Source organism: Vulpes vulpes, chromosome 13 (genome assembly GCF_048418805.1).
Source record: "Vulpes vulpes isolate BD-2025 chromosome 13, VulVul3, whole genome shotgun sequence".
NCBI lineage: Eukaryota > Metazoa > Chordata > Mammalia > Carnivora > Canidae > Vulpes > Vulpes vulpes.
In genome coordinates, this window is record NC_132792.1 from 19,457,793 (window position 1) to 19,484,931 (window position 27,139).

A 27,139-nucleotide genomic window follows, 5' to 3' on the forward strand; every position below is an offset into this window, starting at 1 on the left:
CTCCAGAGGCTTCCAGTGGTAAATTTATAGGTACAAATACACTGAGTGATTTAAATTTGAATCTGACATACTGATATACTTGTTAGTTTCTTTGAAGAAGTAAATAGAGATTCAGAGATTTATTATAAGAAAGCCCATCCTGGTGCTATTTATAAAACTGAAAAATTATGAACAACCTAGAGGTTCAGCAATATGGAAAGAAACAAATAATTCTGCTTTAACTCATAAGATATGATAGTCATTAAAATTAAATCTTCAAGGAATATATGACAACGTGGGGAAAGTACTCAAGAAGTAATAGGAAGTGGGGGTGGAGGGGAAAAGACCATATTTACAGTATGAACCAGATTTCTTAAAAAGAACATATTTTTATATGTACACAGAAGAAGGAATGCCAATGAACGTGCCAATATTTGGATAATGATTCTCTCTAGGTGGTGGGATTGTGGGTGATTTTAATTATTTTCTTTATATTTTCCAAATTTTCTAGTTTAAATCTACATTATGTTTATAACCAGAAAGTCTGTCACATTTTTTAAGCTTCGATCACATGCATCATTCTCTACCAGGTCTGGTTAGTGTCTTGAGGTTTCCTCTGCTCTTTTGTTTTCTTCTTCTGATGATATGGAGAAAATGAGACCTAAACTCATCTCATGTGCCTTAGACTCTTTTTTTTCCCCCGTGCTGCTGTCAGCCTGCAGTGTGTTTGCTTTGCAAAATCATTTTCTACAGCTTTCATTGCCCTAGATGCATAATATATAAGATTTTTCCTGAGATAGTACTCAAGTCTATTAAGCTAAATATATGTTTGTGTTCTGGGAAGGTAATGCTAAGTTCAGCCTTTTCAATTCAGTTGTTGTCACTTCCTTTAGCTTTGAAGAGCTGTGCATTTTGCATTCTTTCATTCCATTCCCTTTAGAAGAGATCACGTTCACTAGCTCTTGGATATTCTATCTGCACTCATATTACCTTTTTTATTGCTTGTCCTTTACATGTTAATGTTCAAACTCATTTCATGCCAGGCCGACTTTAGAAAATCTATAGCCTTGTTGAAGCGATGGTTTCTTTTTTTAAAAAAGTGAAACAAAAAAAATTGACAAGTTGTTTTTATGACTGATAATAGAAGTTCTAAAGGCAGCTGGGGTAGGCTTAAAATATTTTGGGTCTGGGTTTGCTATAATAAAAATTGGAATGTTATTCTACCCAAGTAATGGACTGGCATAACATATAGATCATAGGGAAATTCACCACGGGGGTGATACGTGATTTGGTATTGAATATTTGATTCCTCATCTCTGCAAATATTAATCAGTAGAAATAATATGCCGAATAAGTCCAAACTAAGATTTTAGAATGCTACTTAGCTTCTGGAAATCTCTGAACATGTTTCTAAAGGAAATAATAGCTAAGCCTACTTTTGCGACTTTTTGATAGCTGTTTTAAAACTGGTCTTAAGCTATTGATTCTGTACCAATCATTTTCACACAGTTGGCCAGGAACCCCATTACAGTAATTGGACTAAGATGGTCTCAAAAGGACTGGGGGAGCTCCTGTGGGTCATCTGAACACAGAGAATGTGAAGTTTCTACCCTGCTTTTTCTTACTCTCCTCCTTCTGGATGCTGACCCAGAGACAAAAACTATAAGGTATTTTAAAAGTGTACATGGTGGATTCATAGCAAGCATATCAGTTTATAGGCACTGACAATGAATCATGACAAAAAATTTATAAAACAGCTCATCATCTAAAGCCAGAACTGTCCTTCAGCTGAAATGCTGGCCTCTGATTTCCCTTCTTTTGTTCACAGTGGCCCTGTAACTATCTGATATTTGCAAGAAACATAACCCATGTCTGGTCCTGCTTTAAATGTTCCCTTGGAGACCACTGAGGTGGTTTCTTCCTCCATACAGCCTTTTGGTCTTCTGTGTCCTATCCACGAAGTGGCCAGGACGTCAGTTTGGTGGTCTTGCTAGTTCGCTCATTTCTGCAGAAAACTCTCCCATGTTATGGCACCTCTAGTTATCTTGGGAAATGCAGTACAGAGCTGGAAACATCATTGTTCTCTCCTTGATTCATGAGAGACAGGAGAAAGGTTCCTTATGTAACACACAGCGGTGGTGCAAAATATCAAATTAATTCATAACCATGCATTTGAGGGGGCATCCTTAGCTTTTTTAGTAATGGACAGTATTTGTAGGAAGAAAAAGACCCCAGGGATACTGAAAGCTGACTGTTTCTCAGATGGCTAATGAATTTTAAATTTTACTATACACAAATCACTGCAATAATTGTCACATCAACTCCTGATAGTTACCCTACCATGATCAATGGTGTGGTTAACCCCAACTTACATATGGGGAAACAGAAGATTAAGAATTTAAGTAATAGGGATACCTAGGTGGCTCAGTGGTTGAGCGTCTGGCTTTGGGCTGAGGGTGTGATCCCAGGGTCCTGAGATGGAGTATCACATCAGCTCCCTACATGGAACCTGCTTCTCCCTCTGCCTATGTTTCTTGCCTCTCTGTGTGCCTCTCATGAATAAATAAATAAAACCTTTAAAAAAAAATTAATAGACCCGAAGTCAGACTGCTAATAAAGAGCATAGTACAGGTCTGTCTGACTCAACAGCAAACTTTTATCCATTACATTTCACCACCTCTGATCTGTCAGATGGGATAATAATTCTATTTCATGGTGGTGCTGTGATGGTTAAATGAAATTTTATTTGTAAACTGTATAGCCTAGTTTATGGCATATTCTATGAAAATAGATTGGCAGACTTTTTTTTTTGAAAGGGCCAAATGTATGTATTTTAGTCTTTATAAAGGCCATATAGTATGTGTGGCAATCTGTGGCAACTATCACATCATGTAAAAACAACCACAGATAATCAAAAATGAATTGAGCTGTAGCAGTGTACCAATGAAACTTTATTCACAGACATAGCTGGTGGACTATAATTTGTGGACTTTTGTATTACAGGGGCAAAAATGTAAACGTTAAACATCATTATCAAGATTATTTTTTATTCTCAGTATCTTCCCTTTTGAAGTTGTAAATGTTTCCCTCATCTCAGGAACACTATATATATATATCGCTCCTGGGTGTCCTTTTCAGTGTCTTCCTTGGCTACAAATACATGGATAGTGTAAAAATGTAATCACAACTATGAGGGTTGAGTTACTTTGGGCAGTAGACACTAGTATCCAAACTGGCAGATAAAGCAGATGAAGGCAGTAAATGCCACCATCTCCAAATGCCTTTTTAATTAGTGCCTACAAAGTGAAAAAAAGACCATGATTGTTTACCAGGGCCACTTATAGCTCATTAAACATTAGTGTTTCTTGAAGGACTTCTTCCACATTGTCCAAATATATGTGTCAAATTTTAGTTAAGAATTGCATGACCAGAGGACTTTCCTAGAGCTTCATCTTTTGAATTACACAAATTAGAAACACTACTTTCTAATCCAAGAAGACTTTTCAGAACCATGTGTACAGATTGGGTATTTTAGTCCAGTCACCCCCACAGTGATACTTCAGCAACTGAAGTAGGCCATCTGATCTGAAATAGGCCATCTGGTCCACCACATTGCTTAAAGAAGGAAGTCTTTGTAGAACATAGCAATAGACTCTTTGAGAAAATTTTTCCAGTTGCATTTTACAGTTTTGGGTTCCAAGACCCAAAGAGGATTAGATAATAGTTCGTGGTTACACAGCTGGTTAGTGGCATAACTGAAACTAGATCCCTATTCTCCTAATTCCCAAATTAGTGTTCTTTTTTTCTTATTGTTTGCAATGAAAGTTTAATTTCCATACAATAAAATTCACCATTTTTAGTGTACAGCTCTGCAACTTTTAACAAACACATATACTTGTGTAACTACCACCACAGTCAAAATATAAAAGTTCTGTAAATCCAGAAAATACTCTCCCTGGTGCCCCTTTGTTGTCAGCCTCTGGCAACCACTGCTGTGTTTTCTGTCCCTTTAGTTTGCCTTTTCTAGAATTTCATAAGTGGAATCTGACTTTTTTCACTTACTGTAATTCACTGGGACTTATCAGAGCTGTGGTGTATATCACCAGTTCATTCATTTTAATTAGTTCATTCATTTAATTTAATTAGTATTCCACTCCATGGATATCCCATAGTTGAATATATCACATTCTCCAGTTGAGGGATATCTGGGTTGTTTCCAGTTTTGTAAATATTAATAAAACTACTACATACATTCATGTGCTGGTTTTGTATGAACATGAATTTTCATTTCATTGGATAAGTATCTAAAAATTGCTGGGTTGTATCATAATTATATGATTATTTTCAGAAGAAACTGCCAGGCCAGTATTCTTAAGATAATAAAAGAAGAAAAACAGTGTTAGAGATTGGTTTTAATATGTACAAAAATAGTATAATGGGTGTTTTAACTATCCCCTCCTTTACAGTGACTCTCAAATACATCTTAGACCTCAACGAAGCTTCAGATTTTTAATCTCCATAAAGGTCATGAACTCTGAATATTCCACTGATATCTCAAATTTAAAATGTTCCAAATCAACTCCATTGTCTTTCTTACCATCTCCCCAGCCTACTCTTCCCCCTGTTTCTTCTCAAGGTTAATGCCATTACTCATTCCATCACCTAACATAGAAGGCTGAGTCACCTGACCTGTGATTACTCCTCCTCTCTCATCACCCATATGTAATCAGTGACCATATCTTCTGAATTTTGCTTGTAAAATGCGTTTCCAGCCTTTCCCTGCCTCATGACTCTATTAGCCACTGTGTTAAACCATTCCTCTTAAGCTCCTTCCCAGGCCATAAGAATAACCTGCTAGTTATTTGATCTCTGGTCGCTGCCCTGTCCCATTCATTCCCCTTTAATTGACTTCCTACATCTATTGCCAGACTCAATTTAAATATATTTCTGATGACATTATATCCTTCCTTAAAACACTTGATGGCTCCCAGCTGCCTAAAGAATAAAATCCAAACTTTTTAGCGTTCCAGAGAAAGCCATTCTGGGCATTTCATAGATATATTAACTTGGAGCAAGTTACTTGTCAGAGATTAAGATTCTTCAGTTGTAAAAAAGGGGAATTAGACCTATTTCACAGAGTTGTTATGAATATGGTATAATAAAACTCATGAAAGGACCTAGTCTTGATGAGATATCGCCTCTTCTGAGAAGCCTTACCTCATCTCTCAGGCAGAACCAATCATTCTCTCTTCTTAATTATTAAGCACTTTGTTCATATTAATAATGTATTCATTACATACTATCTATTTAGTATCCATTTATTCTTCCATCCACTGAGCACCGGGTTCTATGGTATTAGGGATAGACAGGAACACCCAATCTAGCAATGAGGATAGAATGTGTATGCCCTTACAGAAATACACAGATGTATAATAATGCCACAGAACTGGAACTTAGCCTCACCTGGAAATAGGTGGGATAAAGGAAGACTTGCTAAGATTATAATATATGAACTAGATCTTGAAGGATATAAGTTTTCACAGATGGCCAAGGGCTGGCATGAGGCAGAAGGAAGAGCCTATACAAAGACATGGTAGCGAGAAGTCTGTCCGTCTCCCCTGTAGAACATAGACAACCTCATTGTCTTTTGATTTTCCTTTGTTCTCCTACCTCCTAGCATAGTACTTAGCAGAGAGTGGATCTTCCACTTATTTTTTACTGATTTAAACTTAATTGTTCTCCTTTTCTCTTATTTACTATTCTCAATCTTCTCAAAACGGTAAATGTAATATCAATTTTTTATGGATTCATAATAAAAAATAAGAGTAGCTACAGAGCCACTTTGCATCACCCATGAGCAAAATTGCAGAAGACCTTTTATTTTGTTGTGATCTTTTTGTATTATTTTGACCATTAAAGGTGATGGCAAGGCTCTTAAATATATACACCTTTTACAAGGGCTCTTAAATATAGAAGCCACCCCTTCCTTAAGTTGTCTTTCCTAGTATTTTTCAGTTTTAAATGTTCTGAGGGATACTATTCAAGCAACTATAAATTGAGCCTTTTCTCCCAAGGTCCAATAAATTTCCCAGTGGCTCATGGTAGATGAGAATGTTGGATCAGGATTCTTATAGGACTTTGTGGAGATAATTCTTCTATAACTGGGGTCTTTCATTACCACTTCCTCATCCAGTGTTACTTGATTTGGAGCTGCCAACCACATGTCACTTCTAAGTTGCCTCCAAAAAACATTTCCTCAATCTGCTACCTTCTTGAGCTTTTCCCCAACAGGTTTCATAATCTCCATACCCTATTATACAAATGGTGCGGCCAGGAATAGTTCTAATTTTATCAAGCATTTGAGCCTTCAGAGAAATTCTCTTCAGTATAGTTTTATGTTTAAAGGCCTAAATATAGACTTCTCTGGGAGATTATTGAGCTCACACATCAGTATGTCAGTAGGGGTTAGCGTTGTGCTGCATACACCCTAGTTAGCACCCACTGCAATTTCATTTTCATTGTGGGAGTCCATTATGGCTGGGTCATTCAAGAAGATGTTTGAAGTGAGGCTTCAAATGGACCCTTCTTATCTGCTGCATTCTTCACAGTAGAAAATGCCCTGATGGTTCTCTAACCAGCATAAGGGAGAGGTATCCACACATTATATATTTTTTTAGTATGGACATGTTCTATCAGGAGTTATCCTTGTTCTGACTTCTGCACAACTCTTTTTTTAATGGCATTTTTCCATGCTGAGAAGCAACTGTTAGGGACACCAAATGTTTCGTGTCTGCCTCTGCAGAAATCACCAACCTCAGAATTCTTTACTGTTGACTTCTTTGCATTTAAATGTCCTCAGTGAAATTAAAAATATATTTGATGTCTTTTGTTTGGACAATTCAAGATGGCCATGAGATTACATTCTTATTTCACCTTGTGGTTTGTGAATTTGAAGGACCTTGAGTGACTGATACTGTACTGACATATGTTTCCACAACTAACACTGTGTTCCTTTCTTTAGGATAAGGCTAGACCCTGCAATTTGGGTTTGAATCTCCTATGGGCTCATTAGAAAGGCAGTTGTAGGGCAGCCCCGGTGGCGCAGCAGTTTAGCGCCTGCAGCCCAGGGCGTGATCCTAGAGGCCCTGGATCGAGTCCTATGTTGGGCTCTCTGCATGGTGCCTGCTTCTCCTTCTGCCTGTGTCTCTGCCTCTCTCTCTCTCTCTCTCTGTGTGTGTGTGTGTGTGTGTCTATGAATAAATAAATAAAATTTAAAAAAAAGAAAAAGGCAGTTGTAATAGGACAATGGCGTGTGGACTTGATGTGAGAGAATTGAAGCCATTTTCAGGGATGCACTGAGCTGCTTTGCCTTTTCTAGAAGAAACAGAGAAATATACCATCTGTATACTTTAGAATATTGACCTCTAGTATTATTTATTACCTACTTTCTCTGTGGCCTTTTTCTTTGGGGCCACTAATTCTCAGTGCACAGAGTAAATCTTTACACAGGGTAGATATTCAAGATTCTCCTTGCATCCATGTTTCTACCTACCAATTCCAGAAGGCATTGCATACATAGTCTACACTGTGATTGCCCCAACCTTTTCCCCCAGCAATGAGTCAAAATGTTCTCTCCTTCTCTGAAATAACACCTTTGTTACTAGTATCCCCCTTTTTTTTTAAATTGCTTTACTTGGTAGCAATTACACAGCTGCTCATCCAATAATTCATCCCGAAAACATTTACTGAGATCCTATCACATACCCAGCACTTGATGCTGTGTTAGGGTTACAGGGATGAATATAACAATCCTTGATGTGGAAGTCAAATGAAAGAGATATAACAGAAGTAAACATAGAATTCAAGGATCAAATAGGAATTGTATCTAAACCAGAAAGAATATGTCAGGAAAGTTTCCAAGAGGCAGTGACCTCTAAACTGAAGCCGATATTTAGTTAGGGTATGTTAATTTCTAATGTCATCAAGCAAATATAAAATTGCCAAGATGATCGGAGCCTCAGAGAGATATACTATGCTGTAAAACTCCTATTTACAAAAAAAAAAAAATCTATATTTACTAAGTGCCTGACCTTTACTGAGTGTTGGTGAAATTCAGTAAGCAAGAGAGACATAGTTCTCAGATACATAGATTTCACATTTCAGAGGCACTTCTAAACAAATAATCTTTGTACCAGTGGTGAATGATCTGAAAGGTGGTGATAATTATGCTTCGGGCATGAGGAAGCAGAAGGGACTTCCCTGACTGATCAGGAAAATCTCCCTCAGGAGATGTAGCAGAGGAGTGGAGCAGGTGGGGCTGAGGAAGAAAAATGTCCCAGGGATGCCTTGGTGGCTCAGTGGTTAAGCATCTGCCTTCCGTTTGGGTTGTAATCCCGGCTTGGGTTGTAATCTCGGGGTCCTAGAATCAAGTCCTGCATTGGGCTCGCCGTAGGGAGCCTGCTTCTCCCTCTGCCTGTGTCTCTGCCTCTCTCTGTGTGTCTCTCATGAGTAAATAAATAAAATCTTTAAAAAAAAAAAAAAAAAAAAAGAAAAGAGAAAAAAAAGAAAAAAGAAAAGAAAAGAAAAGAAAAGAAAAATGTCCCAGTTGGAGGGAACTGCCTGTTCTGTGGCCAACATTGAGGAAGGAACTTGGTGCATCCCAGGAACATGTGGAAGGCCAGAAGGAAGGCTCATTTAGTTAGAAGGTGGGTGGGGGAGGGAGACAGTGGTGGGATGTGAGAGATGGGAAAGAATAAGGGAGGAGCCAGAGTGAAGTGAACACCCTCAGTGCTTGCTCTCCTAAGGAATTCAGAGACAGTGGGGGGGGGGGGGGGGCAATAAAGGGTTTGAACCAGAGACCACCCTGATGAGCTTTGTGTGACAAAAGGAGAGCAGCTGCACTGAAGAAGGACAGAACAGCAGGCAGGACTGCAGTTTGGAAGCTCTTGTATTAATCTGTGCAGAAGATGAGGATAGACTGAAGGAGGCTGGTGGCCAGTGGGAGTAGAGAGAAGTCAACTCAAGAGACGAGGCAACCCATGGTGAAGAAGGGGATTGTAAAGGGTCATCTTTCATGTCTCTGCATCACATTCTCCTCCCTCAAATCCATGCTCTCTGCAGCAGAATTTTCTTTGTGCTTCTTCACAATTCTAGCTTCCTGGACCTGACCCCTGGACCTGTGGAATGAGGCTCTCCAGCCCAGGCATTGGTATTTTCTAAATGATGCTTAGGCAGATGAGAGCTTGTCTGTCACTGCCCAACACTACAGATTCCACGTGCACAGTGTACCAGGCACTCTGCCCCTTCACGACATAAGACTCTCTTGGGCTTCATGAGTTTGCCTGCCGTAACCTGGTAAACTCAGATGAAAGCTTCAGCCCTTGAGATGAATGAGAATATCTTATATTAAAGCCCGAAATGGGATGGAGCCCATCCTATGCTCTCACCTAACCTTGCAGGTGTCCTCAAAGTCCATGAAAGTGGCCCAGCCTCCATAGTTCCCAGGAGACCACCACTGTAATTCCACTCCCGTTTCCCCAGGCAAAATGAAATAGGTTTCCTTGGGCAATCCCCCAGGGCAATAAAGAAGGTACTTCACATGTTAGACTCCACTATTTCCTGTGCAGGGCAGGGGAAAGATAAAGCTATTGTGGTAGGACCTCCTCTAAAGATAGAAGGGCGAAGGAGAGAAAGAAAAGTGTTTCAGCTCTACAAGAAGCAGTTTGGAGATTAATATTTGAAACCATCAAGGTTTTGTAAAGTTTGGCAGCTGTTTCAAAATCATTAATATCTAACATCAGCATTAGATACTGTCTTTATTTCCACACAAAGGCACAAGTTACTGAATCTTCAATTTATTATGAAAGGGAAGTCTGGAGCTAAGATTGATGGTGCACCTAATTTGCACATTTGGCATTTTGAATCCTATAATTAGCCCCCACAATAATTTTGCAAGATGGATATCATGAGCCCCATTCTCTAGATAAAGAAACTTGGCCCAGAGAGCTGCAGTGCTCTTTCCACAGTTTAAAAGTGCAAATATTAGTCAGGGTTCCCCAGAGAAACAACCACTAGGGGATAGATACTTAATGTTTTAATTATAATATATATGCAGAGAGAGAAACTTATAAGGAATTGGCTCTCAAAATTATGGAGGCTGAGAAGTCCCAGGATCTATTGTCACTAAGCTGAAGACACAGAAGAACCAATGGTGGTCTAGTTTGAAAACCAGAAGACCAAAAACCCAGGAAGAGGCAGTGTCAGTTCAAGTCCAAAAGCAGGGAAAAACCAATGCCCAAGCTCAAAACAGGCAAAAAGGATCCCCTGTAACTTGATGGGGATCAGATTTTTTTTTTCTTTTCAGACCTTCGACTGATTGTATGAGGCCCACCCACATTAGAGCAATCTGCTTTACTCCAGCTACCTATTCAAATGTTAATCTCATCCAAAAACACCATCATAAACATGCTCAAAATAATGTTTCACTGTGTGGATACCCCATAGCCTAGTCAAGTTGATACATAAAAGTAACCATCACAGTGGGCAAGATAACTAGTTGTCTCCAAAACCAGTGCTCTTTGCTGGTGACCTACCTGCCTGCTGGTAAGTCTCCCTTCTCACAAAGATACATTTTTTCTTTTATAAAATACTTTTGATGCCAATGTACTTTTAAAAATTCAATTAGCCAACAGACAGTACATTATTAGTTTCAGATGTAGAAATCAGTTGTATATAACACCCAGTGCTCATTACATCATGTGCCCTCTTTAATGCCCAGCACCCAGTTACCCCATCCCCTGACCCATCTCCCTCCATCAACCTTCAGTTTCTTTCCCATAGTTAAGAATCTCTCATGGTTTGTCTCCCTCTCTGATTTCTTCTCAATCCATTTTCCCTGCCTTCCCTTATGATCCTCTGTTTTTTATATTCCTCATATGAGTGATACCATATGATAATTGTCCTTTTCTGATTGACTATTTCACTTATCATTATACCATCAAGTTCCATCCGCATTGATGTGAATAGTAAGACACCAATGTACTTTTAAAAAATTAATGCTTGAGGGGGAAACTGAGTGGCTCAGTTGTTTAAAAGTCCAAATCTTAATTTTGGCTCAGGTCACGATCTCAGATCATGAGATCAGTCTCTACATTGGGCTCTGAGCTGGGCATGGAGCCTGCTTAAGATTCTCTCTTCCTCTCCCTTTGCTCTTCCCGCACCTTGCTCACACGTGCTCTCTCTCAAAAAAAAAAAAAAAAAAAAAAAAAAAAAAAAATTCTTGAGACTATTCATATAAAAAGATTTCTCTCTTTTTTTTTTTTTTAAAGATTTTATTTATTCATGAGAGACACAGAGAGAGAGAGAGGCAGAGACATGGGCAGAGGGAGAAACAGGCTCCATGCAGGGAGCCTGAGGAGGGATTCCAGGATCACACCTGGGCCAAAGGCAGATGCTCAACTGCTGAGCCACCAAGGCATCCCAAGATTTCTTTTAATATCTTCCTTATCACACATTGTTTTCACTCTCCATCTCCATTTTCCATTATTTTGGGATGCTAGATTTGGTAGATGGATAGTTTTGCTAAGCCCCTTTTGCCTACCCAAGATATTGGGATACTAAGAAACTCATTTCCCAACTGACATAATGAAGCAGAGATGCCAGCCTAGCGTTTCCTGATGCCCCCAAATACCCTGAGTAGTCTGAATCTTGTTGGATCAATGATGTGAAGTTTTGCTAGTTGCCATTTTTATTGATTTAATTGAAATTGATTCGACATAAATGAATGCACAGAAAATTATTAACAGTGACCTCAAAGGTTTCAAGTATCTGCTATGTAAAATGTGATGTGGCTTTTAGGTATACATCTGAAAGGACACTTCCACAACACAGATGTTTAGCATCAAAAACTGTTAAACTCTAAACATTGATAAAGGTAGGATATGGTGATTCTGAAAATATATGAGAAGCATTTGAATATATGTTTTAGTTCATCCCATTTCTATCACATTGGTTGGTCAAGTTGGTTCATGTTTACTGTAAACTACATATATTTGGATATTTATCTTCCTAAGTATTTTTCTTTTGTCATTTGATGACACCATGGAAGGGAAGAAGAGATGAAATAGTAACAACAAATTTTATTGACCTAGATTTGTTTTTTTTTTTTTTTAAATCCTCTCCTGAGTCTTGAATGTTTGTTTTGTTACACAAAGAGTTTTACTATAATACTTTTGGTCTAGCAGGATTTGACATGTATTCAAGCATAAATAAATGGTTTCTAATTTTCTTTCTATTTCTAAAAGTTTAAACATGCATTATGTTCTGGGTTCTCCCTCTCTACTATCCTCTCTTTTCTCCCCAGTGTACTTCTCCACTACAGACTGCTCAGCCCGCAAAAGAACTATTAGAAATTTATTAATTAAGGACCAGTTTCTGCTTCTTTGTCAGGGATAATCATTTGTTTTAGAGCTGATTTTCTGCTTTAATTAAATGAAAATGTCACTCAGTCAAATGAATTCATTTATATTTATTTATCCAGTTCTCCAGGCTTGAATTTCTTAGTAGGGACTTGGGCTCATCACATTTGTTCACACAATGAACTGAAAAATGTCTCTTTCAGCAGTTTAAAAGACTCACAAATGTTTACTCCTCTGAGTAAAAGCGCTATATAAGCAAAGCCACGATTAACAAATGTGTGAATGGTGGTTTGCTTGTGTAGATGTTATCTAGGTGCATGTGGGGGGACATATTTGAGGATATCTGTGCACACACATGCACCCGTATCAAAGGTTATACTTGAACCATCTGTGTGTTTTTATTTGCCGTTTCAAAATACCAATTAGAGTTGTAAGGTTTGAATACCTAATCTTTCCCTTCATGTTTTTTAAAGGATCATTGACTACAGTCTATGTATCTAACATTGTAATAGCATGTTAACATACATATTCACCCATTTGATGACTTTTGAGTACCTACTGTGTGTCAGGCTGGGTATTGGGACTCAGTGATTAACAATGTAATCCTTAAAAGTGACAAATGGGCTAGCTGCCAAAGTCTTTTTGGCATGAGCAAATTATGTTCCATTTCCAGAAGGTTGACACGCTGGTGCTAATAAGGCTGCCTACTCCACTTTTCCAGAACACATCCTGAAGGGTGTAAATGTTACCTTGAACTCTTTTCAGGAAAAAACAAGGGCGGTTAAAGCAGTTCTCTACCTAATTGACAGGGTAGAAATGGGCACTGATGTCCACCTGGCATGAGGAAACTTTGGTTTAGACTTTCTGGTGATCACACAGCCACAGATATGAACTCCTTCATCACTCACCCTGGGGCAAAATCCCTGTGGATACACAGAGCAGCTCTGAGGTATTGTGCTAAAAAAACAGTCCTGGCACCTGAGTGGCTCAGTCGGTTAAGTGTTTGACTCTTGATTTCATCTCAGGTCATGGTCTCAGGGTTGTGAGATCAAGCCCCACGTGGGGCTCTGCACTTAGTGGGGAGATGCTTGAGATTCTCTCTTTACCTCTGCTCCTCCCTCTACTCACATGTTCGTTCTCTCTCTCTCTCTCTCTAAAATGTTAAATAAATCTTTTAAAAATGAAGTAAAATGAAAAAACTGGGTCCCTCATATACACATTGCTATTATCCCTCCTGTGATACAAGCAGGTTTTTAACTCCATCTGTTTTGTGGTGGAGGGTGGTTGTCTGTTGGATTAAATAATCTGGAGGCAAAACTGAGTTCAAAGGGCTTGAAAGCTGAGTTTCCAACAGCTTAAAGAGTTACTTCATTAAGTAGGCACAATTTTAATCTTTAAGCCACCCTTGTGTTTTCTTCTCCACGTCATAATAAAAGCTAAAATTATGATGGCTCAGCAGTTTCTGTAGGGAGGAACAGTTGTACTGGGAGGCAGCTGGTCTCCTGGGTTAACCCAGCACCAGGGTTAGGAACTGCCAGTACTTGACTTTCTTCAACCTTAAAATAGCTTCTGGTTGCTTGTAAGTGCGGTGACAGTAAAGATAATTGAAATAAATATTACTTAGACTCCAGGGAACCTATCCTATTCAAGCCCTGGGCTTAAAAAGGAAAGGTTGAAAAAGAATTGACTTCTTTGTCCCTTGAGAGGGGATATTGAGCATGTTGACTCTGGCCGAAACCACACTGTCCAAGTGCAGAGAAAAAGGTAATGGGTGTCTCCAGAGGTAGGATGGCGGCCCCTCCCGGGCCCTCTAAGGGCAGCTTATGGAGTATTTGCATAAACATTTATTGAGCATTTATTCTCTGCTAGCTATTGTACTAGACCCCAGACAGCCCCAGCCCTCAAGGGGCTTTCGGGCCAATGATTACTCCAAAAATTTAGACTTTGCCCACATCTTACCAGAATTGGTTCTGGGACCCAGGATACTTAGTCCCACATGAGGCCAGGGTGAACAACAAGAGCAGTGATCACTGTCACTTGTGTGCTGATTACATGTCAGCAATGCCCTAAACACTCTGTTTGCACTTTGATTTTATCCTTACAACACCCTGTGACATAGGAGCTGCTAATGTCCCTATTCAAATAAAAAAACTGATGCACAGAGAATTGAAGCGACTCTTAAACCAGGTCACCCATTCTGAGAAGTGGTGAAGTGAGAATTTGAGTCCTGATTTTCTCCAAAGTACATGGTCCTAGACACCAGGTAGGTATGTTACTGTCACCCTGTGAATACATTTCATGAGTTTGAGGAAAGTTATCACCATTGTCTCATGTCAGGTAATTCTATAGGAGCTACATTGTACTGTCCCCTGTAGAATTGTTCAGTTAGCATATACTTTTCTAGAGTTCTACCCACAGGAAATGAAGTAGGTGTAGGTGTGTGTGTGTGTGTGTGTGTGTGTGTCCCCCACAAAATTGTGGTAAGGACAGGGAAGGAAAAATATGAGATTCAAGGAGAGGCCTTAAGTTAGACTGGGGGATAACTGACATTTAATGGTTACAAGAAGAAATGAGGGTTCACAGGTGAGAGCAGGGGAAGAGCAAGCAGGCAGTGGGAAAGTATGTGCTAAGCTCTGACGTACAGAAGAGTTTAGTATTATCTAAGAACTGAACAAATCCCTCAGGTGGGACCCCAGAGCTCCAGAGAGAGCCCTGTAGCCTGGAAATAACAAGGGACAGATCCATAGGACCTCAAAGTCACATTAAGGGTTTGGAACTAGGGTCTCCAGAAGTGCAGTGAGATGCTATTAGCAGATTTGAAGCAGAGAAGCAATGAGATCATTATTTGTGTTTTAAAAGATCATGTTGGCAGCTACTTGGAAAATGGTCTAGACAGGGCAGACATGGAACCAAGGAGGTTGAGAAACCCAGGTGAGAACAGGTGATGGTCAGAACTAGGGTGGTGGCCACTGAACCAAACAGGGACAGATCTGTCTGCCAGTAAGATCTGTAGGGTGTGATGATGGATTAGATGTGGCCAGGAGAGAACCAAAGTGAGTCAGGATTCCTGGTCTGAGCTGCTGCAGGGTGGGTGGAGCAGTCTGTGCTCAGGAGGGGCCTGGAAGGGGGAGCGTGAGGCAGAGGTTGGACAGGAATGATGAAGTCAGTTTGCAGCATGTTATGTTCACAGTCCTTTGAAACATTGAAGAAAGCATTTAGATGTCTGGGGATGAAAGTCTAATAAGGAATCGGTACTGAACAGTAAATTGAGGAATTGTCCAAATACGTGTCAAAGATGCCATGGGGGTAATGCAGTTGCTTGGCCACTAAGCCTTCCTGACCTATATTCACAACAGGTCTTGTGTAATGTCAAATAAGAGAGCTATTCAGGTAAGTTCCCAGTGCCCTGTGTGTGTTTCCTTCGCTAAGCTGCCACCAGCTTTTGTATATATCCTGAGTGTCTTCTGATGGTTTCTGCAAATCAACATCAGAACAGGCCTTGGGAGGGATGAGAAGCTGTCCTGAGGAGAGCCATCACAAAATGGTGTTGTGACATGCCACCATGCCCTGGCCTGGGCCCGGGTTCCTTATTCACAGCATTGCCTCTGCTGATGTCCAGGTGAACTCTGATAGAGCAACCCAAGTCATGGCCTTTGTAGTAGAAAATCTAAGTTGTTACCCCAGCTCTGTCTCTCACTATCTATTTAACTTCAGGCAAATGACATAATCCTTTTTGAAAGCAAGTTTTCTCCACTGTAAAATCAGAACAGAAATACCTAGCTCAGAGTTGCTATGTGGATTAAAAGAGATTTTTGTTAAGTGATTATTAGCACAGATCTGAATAAATGATAGATGGGAAGTGGATCAATATCTAAGAGGACATTCTTGCCAGAGATTAGCATAAGGCTGAAATAATGTATTTCATAAGACTATACCAATAAGTCAAACACTGAATTTTTGTTAAAATTCTGCAATCATCTCAAGGCAGAGAAATGAGAGAGGGTGTTGTATAGGATATATAGCTTTATCACTTCCATTAAATTACTTTTGACAGAGGCCGGTTTGTCAACCAGAATCACAGTCACAAATGTGAGTATCTAAAGACAGTTATTGTCTGTGAACAAGTCTAGAGGATGGTATAGAAGCTTCTATATGTAGCTGTGTATTTGGGTCCTTTTGATGACTCCATTTGATCAGACTATGTAGCTTGTTGAAGAATCATCCCTAATATTGTGGATAGGTTCTCTGTGAGTGCATAAAGAGGACATTGTCTAGGATGCCTGTGTTTTTGTGAGACTAGAGGAATCCCTACTACCACTACCTGCAAGTTACCATTGCTTCAATTATTGCTTCCTGTGTTTTAATGTTCTACTGAGCAATAGTCACGGTCATTACCCAAATCAGCAACTGTATCTACTCAATATTTCCTATGTTTCTGGCATTACTAGGACTCAGAATGAAGAAAGCAAACTCTTCCTTGTTATTCCTTATATTCTTGACTCTGTGGCTAGAAAACAGTACCAGAGATTTATGATTTAATACTTTTTGGAATCATATATAATTAGGTGCTCTAGAAAAATGCCATCCAATAAAACGTTCTGAAATGGAAAAGGTCTAGATCTCCACTATTCAGTCCAGTAGCCATCAGCCACATGTGGCTATTGAGTACTTGAAAGTGGGTAGTGTGACTTCGGAACTGGCTTTACAATTTAATTTTAATTGACTTAGATTGAAGTAGCTATTTGTGATGACTCCCAACTAACATGTTGAGCGTCACAGCTTCAGCAATTCTGAGGAGAGATGGTTGTGGGCTCCACAAATTCAGGAAGGAAATAGGGCTTCAGACAGAGCTTAGAAGTAGGGAGGAATGTGAAAGCCTCTCCATCTAGGCTAACAGTCTGAGCAAAGGCTGCGAGGAAGGGGAAAGCATGTGGTTTGTGAACATTACACAGGCAGGAGAATTGAAAGAAATTTGATGAGAGGGGATCCCTGGGTGGCGCAGCGGTTTGGCGCCTGCCTTTGGCCCAGGGCGCGATCCTGGAGACCCAGGATCGAATCCCACGTCGGGCTCCCGGTGCATGGAGCCTGCTTCTCCCTCTGCCTATGTCTCTGCCTCCCTCTCTCTCTCTGTATGACTATCATAAATAAATAATAATAAACATTTTTAAAAAAAAGAAAAGAAATTTGATGAGAAAGACTTGCTGAAAATGCCAGGAAAGATGTTTCTAGAATCTGGACCATTCCTCTATTTTGCAAGTTTTGTATGAGTATTTTGCCTGTGCTAAGCCTCCCAGTATTTGGAACGGGTTACATAGTGTTGATTTTGCTATACTTCTCAGAAATAAGTGATCTCCACAGAGTTATGCCATGTAGGATACAAGCTGGTCAGTGAAATTTTCCATACCTGTGAGATAGCAATCTAAAGATAGTTCAAGGAAGTATTGATGTAACCGAGGTTAAACTACAAGGGTTGAGTCTCCTAGGGACTAGCAAGAGCAGAAGCCAGAGGGGACAGAGAGCTGGAGGCACGGAAGAGGCGTCCGCTGACCAGACAACCCTGTGGAGAGGTGCAGTCTGTGCCCCCAGCCCCGGGTCCAACAGGGAAGGAGGGAGAGAACAGTTAAACCTCCTGCCTTCCGCCTCCCACTGGTGCCTCTCACTGGTTAAACACAGCCAGAGACTAGGGGCCAGGGGATCGGAGATAATACAGTCCTCAGGGCAGAGATGGATAGAAAAGGCGACAATGGGTTGTGGGGAAAAGGAGTGTGAATAAATAGCTCTCTCTCTCTCTCTCTCTCTTTTTTTTTTTTTTTTTTTTTTTATGTTGAAATAGTAGTGTCTTCGTTAGGGCTGCTAAAACAAAAACACTGTAGACTGGGGGCATCTAAACAACAGAAATTTCTTATAGTTCCGGGTGCTGGGAAGTCTAAGATCAAAGTGCCAGCTGATTCAGCTTCTGGTGAGGACTCTCTTCTTGGTTTGTAGATGATTACTTCTTTGGTGTGTCCTCACATGGTGGACAGAGAAAGAGAGCGAAGCAAGCTCTCTTGCATCTCATCAGGAGTCTAAGCTCATTCCTGAGGGCTCCACCCTCATAACCTAATTACCTCCCAAAGGTTCCCTCCCTCTAACACCATCCCACTGGGGATTAGGGCTTCAGCATATGAATTTTGGGAAGACACAAACATTTAGTCAATAGCTGATAGTAAAATGGAGACCATATAAATATCTAATATGTTGATTAAATTATGAAAAAATTGTACAATTGAAAGTGTGCAACCTCGAAATTACATACAATGGCAAGAAAAAAATCTTCACTAGATAATAAGTGAAAAGAAGAATATGAACAGAGCATATACTGGAAGATCCAAATGTTATTTGATTTATTTATTTATATTTTAAGTAATCCAACATGGGCCTCGAACTCACAACCCTGGGCTCAAAAGTCATGTTTTACCACCTGAGCCAGTCAGGCGCCCGCCCCACCCCCAAATGTTATTTTTAGATAGTGCCTCTGCAGTAAAATACAAGTGCATATTATTCACACTCACGGGGGAAAAGAAAGAAAACTGGAAAGAAATGCACCCACATTTTAACAGTGGTATCTGCGTGGTGGTGGTTTAAGGCTGTTATTTTTACTTCTCTTTTGCATCCTCCTGGGCTTTCCAGATTTTCTCAAGCAACATGATTACTGTCTATTTCTGATCTAAAACAATGTTTCTGTTGTTCTTGATCTATCTGCAGGGTAGATCTGTGGGGCTGTACTCAGTAGAGAGAGGTATGTGACTAAATTCCATTTCATCAGCCATTCAGTTAGCTTAAGCTTCATTGTGTACCCTTTTCTGCAGGAATTAAATGTTGTTCTTCCAAAATATTCCAACGAGAAACTCTTAGGTCCTAGAGAGTGGCCTGATTTCCCATTGATCTTTTTATTCATTCATTTCCTCAATCGCACATGGTTAGTTAAATCAGATCCCCATCAACCACCTTTCCTCATTACTATTATGTTCAGCTTTGTTAAATATGAATCTTTGGTGGCACTTCCATTATAAAATTGACAGTCGAGTAATGCTTTATTGACATCTGTAAGATTGAAGCATATTTCTTAGGAACCATGGTGACGGTGGCCATGCTTTTTTTCGGAACCACCTAAGCATAGCCAGTTTTTTGTGCTCTTGTAATTTTCATCTTAAAAACAGCAATCCATCTGTTTCATTGTTTCATTCTTCCTGATATAGAAAAACATTTTCCTCCACTGTCTCACTGATCTACAATCATCCAACCTTGATGGACTCTTGTAAGCAGAATCGTCGCCAGTGATTTGATGACTTCTCATACTGGTTATCATTTCCGTAAATCCGTTCCCTCTCCGCGGCTTGCTTTTTAACCTCCAGCTGCTACCCAATTATTAGTTCTTGGATGGCTGCTTCCGTAGCATTATTCTAGCACTTGCTTGTAGCAGATATTAATAATAATAAGCAGTTAGTAAATGTGCACAGTATTAAATGCTTGTAAGGATTATTGTTGATAACCCTAATTGTAATCATAGTTTTGCGTTGGCTAAATTGAGATTCTTGTGATTGCAAGGAACAGAAATCTAGAAGTGGCTTCAGCCAAATGATGGGGTTTGGTGGGGTATTCTTAATACCCAGACAGAAGTCCTTGACAGGACTTTAGAGCAGAGGCAGCAGCACCTCAGAAAGAAGTAGAACTACGAAAGCCAGGAAGAATCTAGACAACAGACTGATCTCTTTCTCCACTTCATTCTTTATAACACATTATCTCTGTGACTTAAGTGACAGAACGGTGGGCGATTTCTTACCCCTCTCGAGTTTACGGACTATGGCTAGAGAGCTCATAATGCCCTCAAGTGCTCTCTCAATTTCTCATCTTTCTGCTCCCAGTTATTTTCTGCCCCTTCTCATCTCACGTCCATAATCCCCGGACAGAGGAACTCTGATTGGCCCAGTTTTGATGCGGTCAACAACAGCCAGCACCAGGGTGTGATGCTGCCCAGAGACAGCCCCTGTGGCCATGGTGAGGCAGTCACACACCCTGAAAGGTATTGATCTCAGTAATTATGTACTTAACGCTTTCATTGTACTTAATGACATAGATCTAAATTTTCTGGATTAACATTTTGGCATTAATATTTAGAAGAAGCAATGTATGGCTCATATAGATGGGGCTGTGGAAAAAGGGAGTTTTCAAGACTTCTTTCCTACATAGCAAGAAAGAGCAGTTTTGTGATTTCAACGTAAGGAATGGTTACAGAGTGATGTCAGGGAGATGATGGGATATGATCAAAGGAAGTGAAGTAAAGTATCAGAACTAGCAATAACACCAGGAAAGTAAAACTAGCCCACAGGAGGCAGGCAGGTTTGCCGTGTGAAGATGGCTGCTTCTTAAGAATCTACTATGCTGTGTCTAGACAGCAACCCACGCATATTTTATGAAGCTTGCATCCTGGAAAGAAAAAAAGATCACTTTTAAGGCAACCAAAATACAATTAGCTGTTCTGTGTGCATCCTACTGCATTGGGTCCCCAAACTGAGACAGATAAGCATTAGTTCATCTGATAGACATTTGTAGAACACTCCACTAAGCCTCAGGCAAATCTTAGGCAGTATGGTTATCAAACAAACCTGTCAGTGAGTGTTACTATTAGATAAACTTTGTGCTAGGCACTTGAGTATGCACTTCATGTTCTTGAACTCATTTAATTCTTACAACAAATACCATGAAGTAGGTTCTGTAATTGCCATTTTATGGAGGGGAAACTGATACTCAGAAAGACTAAAAGAATATGGTCAAGGTCACAATGTTAGGGTTTGGAGAGGCTGGAACTCAAGCCAGATCAGTCTGTGAGATCCTTGGTTTTATTTTTTCAGTGTTTGAGTTGAATTGTCATGGGTTATTCAGTCTCTTCTGTTGATTATTTGAGGAATTGTGTAAGAAACACCCCTGCCCCATCCTGGATAGCTCCCAGGCTAGCACCATGATAAGCCATAAATACTATGATTGAGACATCTAGACAGGAGACATCTGCCATTTCCTAGCTATGGAACCATGGGCAAGTTCTTTTTTTCTCCAATCTTCACTGTCCTGCACCTGTAAAAATGAAGGGAGATAAAAAGACCTTCTTTGTGGGTGATATGTGGAGTACAAGATTCGATTTGTGTAAAGGTCCTGGAGCAGTGACAGTAGGGCTCCCACAATGGTAGCTCATATTACTATCCACAAAGTACTATGTACTGCAAGAATTGGTACCATCTATGGGAATCAGGCAGGACTCAGAGAGGAAACAGGCTTTGACATACCAGATGTTGCCAGGTAGGGAGGCAAATGTTGGACATTTAAAGTGGAAGGATCTGTGAGTAAAGGCCTTTGTTTATCCATCTATTGAGCATCTATCTACATGTGCCAAGTACCCAGCTCAGTGTCAGTTTGGGATAGAGAAGCATGGCACTATGAAACTATATGGAATATTCTAGATCCTGACTTCAAAACAGAGATGAAAATGGAAAATGACCATAAGGAATCATCTGTGAGAACAATTATGGCCATGACAAGCCTAGGATTGTCTCAAGGAGATAATTTCTTCACCAAGCCCTTAAGAAATTCTTCATTCAAGTGAAGTGCTTCATTCATTTAGCAACGTGTAGCACACTGAGGGTCTTCCTTTTCCCACCCCCTTGATTTTTTACACCCACTTGTACCTGCACACTGTAGAATATATATAACTGTCCTTCATTTTCCAGGATGGCACTGTTGACTCTTCATATATCTCAGTGAAGGATTTTTTAGTTACATAGAACATTCCTTAACTGGAGATAGCATGAGAAGGGATAAAGAAACAGTGTTAAGGCATATTAAAAACTGGCTTTTTCCTGGTGGCAGTTTGTCATTTTTCAATTTGGCATCTTTCCCTTTTCTTTTTTTCTACCACGTAGATCTGTATGAGATTTGAATCAGAGGGGATTTTCTTGCGAGGTGCCTTTCTTCAAGCATGCGGATAAAATTGCCAGGTTTAATGGAAGTTTGTTTAGAGTCTTGCTCTATTTACAGTCAAAAGCATATCATTTCTGTTGCTGGCCTCAGTCCTAGACTCCCAGAAAATTCACAGTGCCTCTTGGCCTGTGACATTCTGCATTTACTCCCTGGAGTGGCCATGGTTTTCACTGGCCTGGGTATTGAGGCTTCCTGGAACTGGAAGCAAGCTCTACCTGGGACTATCCTGGGTTCCTCCCCCCCCCGGCCACCCTCACCTGACCATCCCATCCTGACATTTCTGAAGCCCCTTGAGTCTGTTGCTGTGCTTGCCATGTGATTCATGGCATAGAGCAAAGGATTGAACCTTCTCAAGCTGTAAAGAACTTCATTTATTTAAAAAAAAAAAAAATCAGCAAGCACATTTGGAATTCTTCCTGTGTGTGAAGCACTCTTCTCCCTTTGCAGGTGAGGAAACTGAGACACACCAAGGTTAAGAAAGTGGTCATACAGCCAATAACTGGCAAAGCCAAGAAACAGGCACAGCAGCAATCCCTCCTGTGCTGCTTCTCCAGGCTTACAGGCCATCTTGTCCAGCCTCTTTTTTGGTCAAATGAGTTATAACCTAAAAAGCTGCTAACACGCAGTGAGAGCAATTTATGAGCTAGCTCTCATTATTTGTGTGTTTAATAAAGGGTAAAAGCATTTCGAAAGGTAAATGCAAGTCTATACAGTTAGGCCAGGATTTCCCAAACTGTATTCCTAGAAAACTAGTGTCCAGAGGATGTAATAAGTTTTCTGTGTAAAAAAGGGGGGGGAGGGGAGTATATTGATCAAAAAGATTGGAGAAATGTTGGTTTAAAAAGTCTTTTATACTGCAATACTTCTCAGATCCTTTAATATACTAATGTTCATTATTTATTTTCAAAAGATGGCCGTGGCATACAGGGTACACTGGACTTACTAGACCACCATGTAGGAAAAAGTTCTTGAAGCAGGCCCAAGACTCTTTTCGTAGAAGGTCCTCCTTGCAAGGCTGACTCTTGCTGGTGTTTGGAAATTTGGATTTCAGGAGGACTCCCAGCACTCCCTGATCAGAATGGCCCATGTGCCTAAACTGGCTGTACAAACAGTCATTTCTGCTGAACACCTGTTGTCCTTCTGGGAGTCTGGAGTTTGGGTACATGCTAGGCAGAGGATGCCCATGTGAAACAGCCTCCAATAAAAATCCTGGGCAGTGAGTCTCTAATGAGCTTCCCTGGTAGACAGCATTTCACACAATGCTGTCACAACTCATTGCTGGAGGAATTAAATGTATCCTGTGTGATTCTCCCGGGAGGGACTCTTGGAAGCCTGTGCCTGCTCTCCTCCAGACTTCGCTCTGTGCGTCTTTCTCTTTGCTGCTCTTGCTCTGCATCCTTTCGCTATAATAAATCCTAGCTGTGAGTACGAGTATTTGCGGAGTCCTGTGGGTTCTCCTAGGAAATCACCAACCCTGGGGATGTTCTTAGGGACCTCCTGTCACAACCAGAATATCCTCTTCCTCACAAGTGCTTTTTAACATCCCACGGCCACAGGGGTTCTAGAGCATACGGTGTGGGCAGTGATGAACTGTTTAGTCCCACGAGTCAGAGGCAGAGATTGCCCCACACCACCACTCTGGGATTCTTGGTGAAAAATCTCAGGGTTCCTGAGGCCCACGTGGAGGTCATTACCAAGTAACGATTTTCTTCCTGGCTAGAACACATGGATTAAATATATACTGACAGAACAGAACTGACGGATACAATTTCATCATTCTTTTGGAACAATTGGGTGAGAAGGGTAAGGATGGAACCAATAGCCTCGAGATAGAGCCATCTGTTACATTCTTCCATTTTTAGACTTAGCTCTTTAGCCCAGGATAAAATTACTTGTATAAATTTATACAAAATTATATTAGCATTTATGTGAAAATGTATTAAATTATATAAAATTACATATGTGTATAGGAGATTTTTTTTATATCTATACAACCCTACTAAAAGGACTTCATGGCTTTTTGAACCCCATGGATCATGACTTACCCTTAGTGAATATGATTTCCCTGAGTTCATTTTACAGAATAAACAGATGCACCACGGGTCTCCTGAGAGCAGGTAGGCTGCTATGGTGCATGAAAATCCAACTGGAGAGGGTGATTGGCCCCAGCGTGTGTTCCTCCAAGACCTTTCATGGTACTCATCCTCCTCCGTATTCTTCATGGCTGACTTTCCCTCCTCTTAAGCTTTTCACAGCTGCCAAAAGTTATATTTGCACATCCTTTACCATGGGTGGGGAACCACGCTTCCTGCAATCCAGCCCGCTCCAGCACACTTTCCTGTGTTGTATGTCTAGACCAGTCTGCCCTGTGTTTCCTTTGACCTTGTTCTGCCAACCCTTGTGGACCTGTTTCCAGAGATAATGGCCCGTCCTACACCAGAGCCCTGCCAGGTATTACTTGGCTGGCTCTTTGCCAAGCCGATTAGCACACAGATAAGTCTCTAAGCACTTCATCCTCTGTCTCAATACCCCATGTTTGTGCTGCTTTATGTCATCATTTGTGGGTTTCTTCTGTCACCTTTGCTCTTTTCAACCTGTCTAAATCCTATCCCAGGTCCCACTGTTTTCCATGAAGCTGACCTTCTCCCTTGTACCTTCATGGACACCCCTGGACCTTGAATCCCCACCAATCTCCGCGTCTGTAGCACACACCTCAGCACTTGTTTTGCCTATACATCTAACATACAGTGATTGAGCTCCTCCTAAGGGACCATCCATTGGTCTAGAAAACAGGGGTATTTGAAACAGAACCCCCACCCCCCAAGGAACTCACAGTGTGGTTGGGCTGCCACATGGCTGCCATACTGTTCTTTTTCATATGCTGATCCTGATTCTTCTCTGCATCTCAAAACTCTCTGGGAACAATGAATTCCTCTTGTGTTTTTTGCATTTCCAGAGTGACAAATGTTCATTTCTAAGTAGCAGGTAAGAACTCAGGAGAAGGTCTGGCTTCTATTCACTGCTACAGCTTATGAGCCATATTAGCTTCTACTTCCCCATATTTTTTTTAGTTTTTAATCTTTATTTATTTGTGTTTTTAAGCAACAGAACCACCTGTCTTTAAACAAAATCTAATGAAAAATTCCAATATAAAAAATGATACTATTGCTAATATTTATTACTATAAACATATTTATAAGCCTATAATAAAATCAACTTAAACTTAAGCTTCTTAAAATTATAAACATAAAAATGTTTAAAGTTGGTGACACATGACAGCTGCAATAATTTCAGCCTTGGTAGCCACGTTACTCCTAGGTTTTGGTTGTACAAAATTTGTTTTTAATTCAAATCACACAAACAGAAATAGTCATATCTGCTTCTTTATCATACCGGAAAGACTGACTTTAAGGTTCCTAAGTGCCTAGCACTGGGCCAACACCATACTAATTGCTTAAATGAATGGTAGCTATAATTCTTACTAGGGAAGCCTGTGACACAAGGTTTGTCATTTCCCTTTTCCCTAGAACTTTGGCCTCAGAGCAGCACCAGGAGACTTTTCATGGTGAGCAAGATCCTACCATTGTACTGTCAACCTTCCTTCACTAGGTCCAACTTGAGCAGAATGGGTGGATTTAAAAGAAAGCATTTATGAGTCAGAAAGCCAACAATGCATGTAAAGACCTGCCGGACTTCCTCTGCACAAGGATGTGGATTTCTGCATCCATTTTTGGCATGAAGTTTGCTGTGGCTAGCTTGCTTCACTTCCTGACATTCACTCAAGGCAAAATGGAGGCTGGAAAGAAAGAAAGAATTTCCATGTACCTGAATGCTACATGCCAGGTGCCCCATATGCATATCCTATCTTCACTGCATCTCTGCCAAGAAGCTGTTCTTATTTCCCTTTTGCAGATTGGAAAACTGAGACTTAAAGAGATTTAGTAACTTGACAGAGTTGTACAGCTAAGCCAACATAGATCTGAAGCCTCTGCCCTTAATATCAAATGCCCTTCAGAAAATCAGATCTGTGGAATTCCTGGCCTCATCTGGCCTGATTCATCTGCACTTTCCAATCTACACATCCCACTCCCACTCTGCTCAATGGGTCTGTGGTGGAGAGGAGAGCTTCGAAGCAAGCCTACAACTCCATTGTTATAATCCCCCTCCCCAGGGCTGGGGTGGGGAGTGGGGCCAGGTTGAGGCAGGCAAGGTGCCTGGTGCCAAATGTAAAGAGGGACTCACTCCCAGGTTCACGTATGTTCAGACCCACGATGTTGCTCACCCTAATCCCAATCCTGCTCCTCCTGATGCTTGTCCTGGGATGTAGTCACTGGGATTTGGTGGAGGCAACTATACCAAGACTTCCATCACCAAGATAACCAAGACAAGCCTAAGACTGGATGGCAGATTGGCACTCCTACCCTTCAAAGATCCCACATTTCCACTTCCAGATAGCTCATGCCCTAAAACTATTTTCCCACCTTCAAAAACTACCTTTCATGACCTCTTATTGCCTGACTTTCCCTCCAAGATTGTAAGATGCTACACAATCAGAATAAACTACAGAGAACCTCCACCACAGCCATGAAGTGGGTTTCAACCCCTGTGTTAGTTCCAGTCTTTTGGAAGTGGCTGGAAAAGAAGGCCTGGGAGGCTTGGCCAGGGCTCGTCAGAGAACATGGTGCTCAGTTTGCAAACTGGCCCTTCCGCATGGTGGGAAGACAAAGGAAGAT

General features: G+C 40.7%; 1 protein-coding gene across 14 annotated transcripts in view; it reads left to right on the top strand.

The window, feature by feature from the left end:
* Positions 1–27,139, top strand: part of SAMD12 (sterile alpha motif domain containing 12) — a 372,850-nt gene that overhangs the window by 212,695 nt on the left and 133,016 nt on the right. For 2 of the 14 annotated variants that reach the window (XR_011996526.1, XR_011996527.1), the window contains exon 5: positions 1,489–1,646. The exons of the other annotated variants lie outside the window; for them this stretch is intronic. The gene's annotated coding sequence lies outside the window, so the exon portion shown is untranslated. The remainder of the gene's footprint in view (positions 1–1,488; positions 1,647–27,139) is intronic. 14 annotated transcript variants of the gene reach the window in all.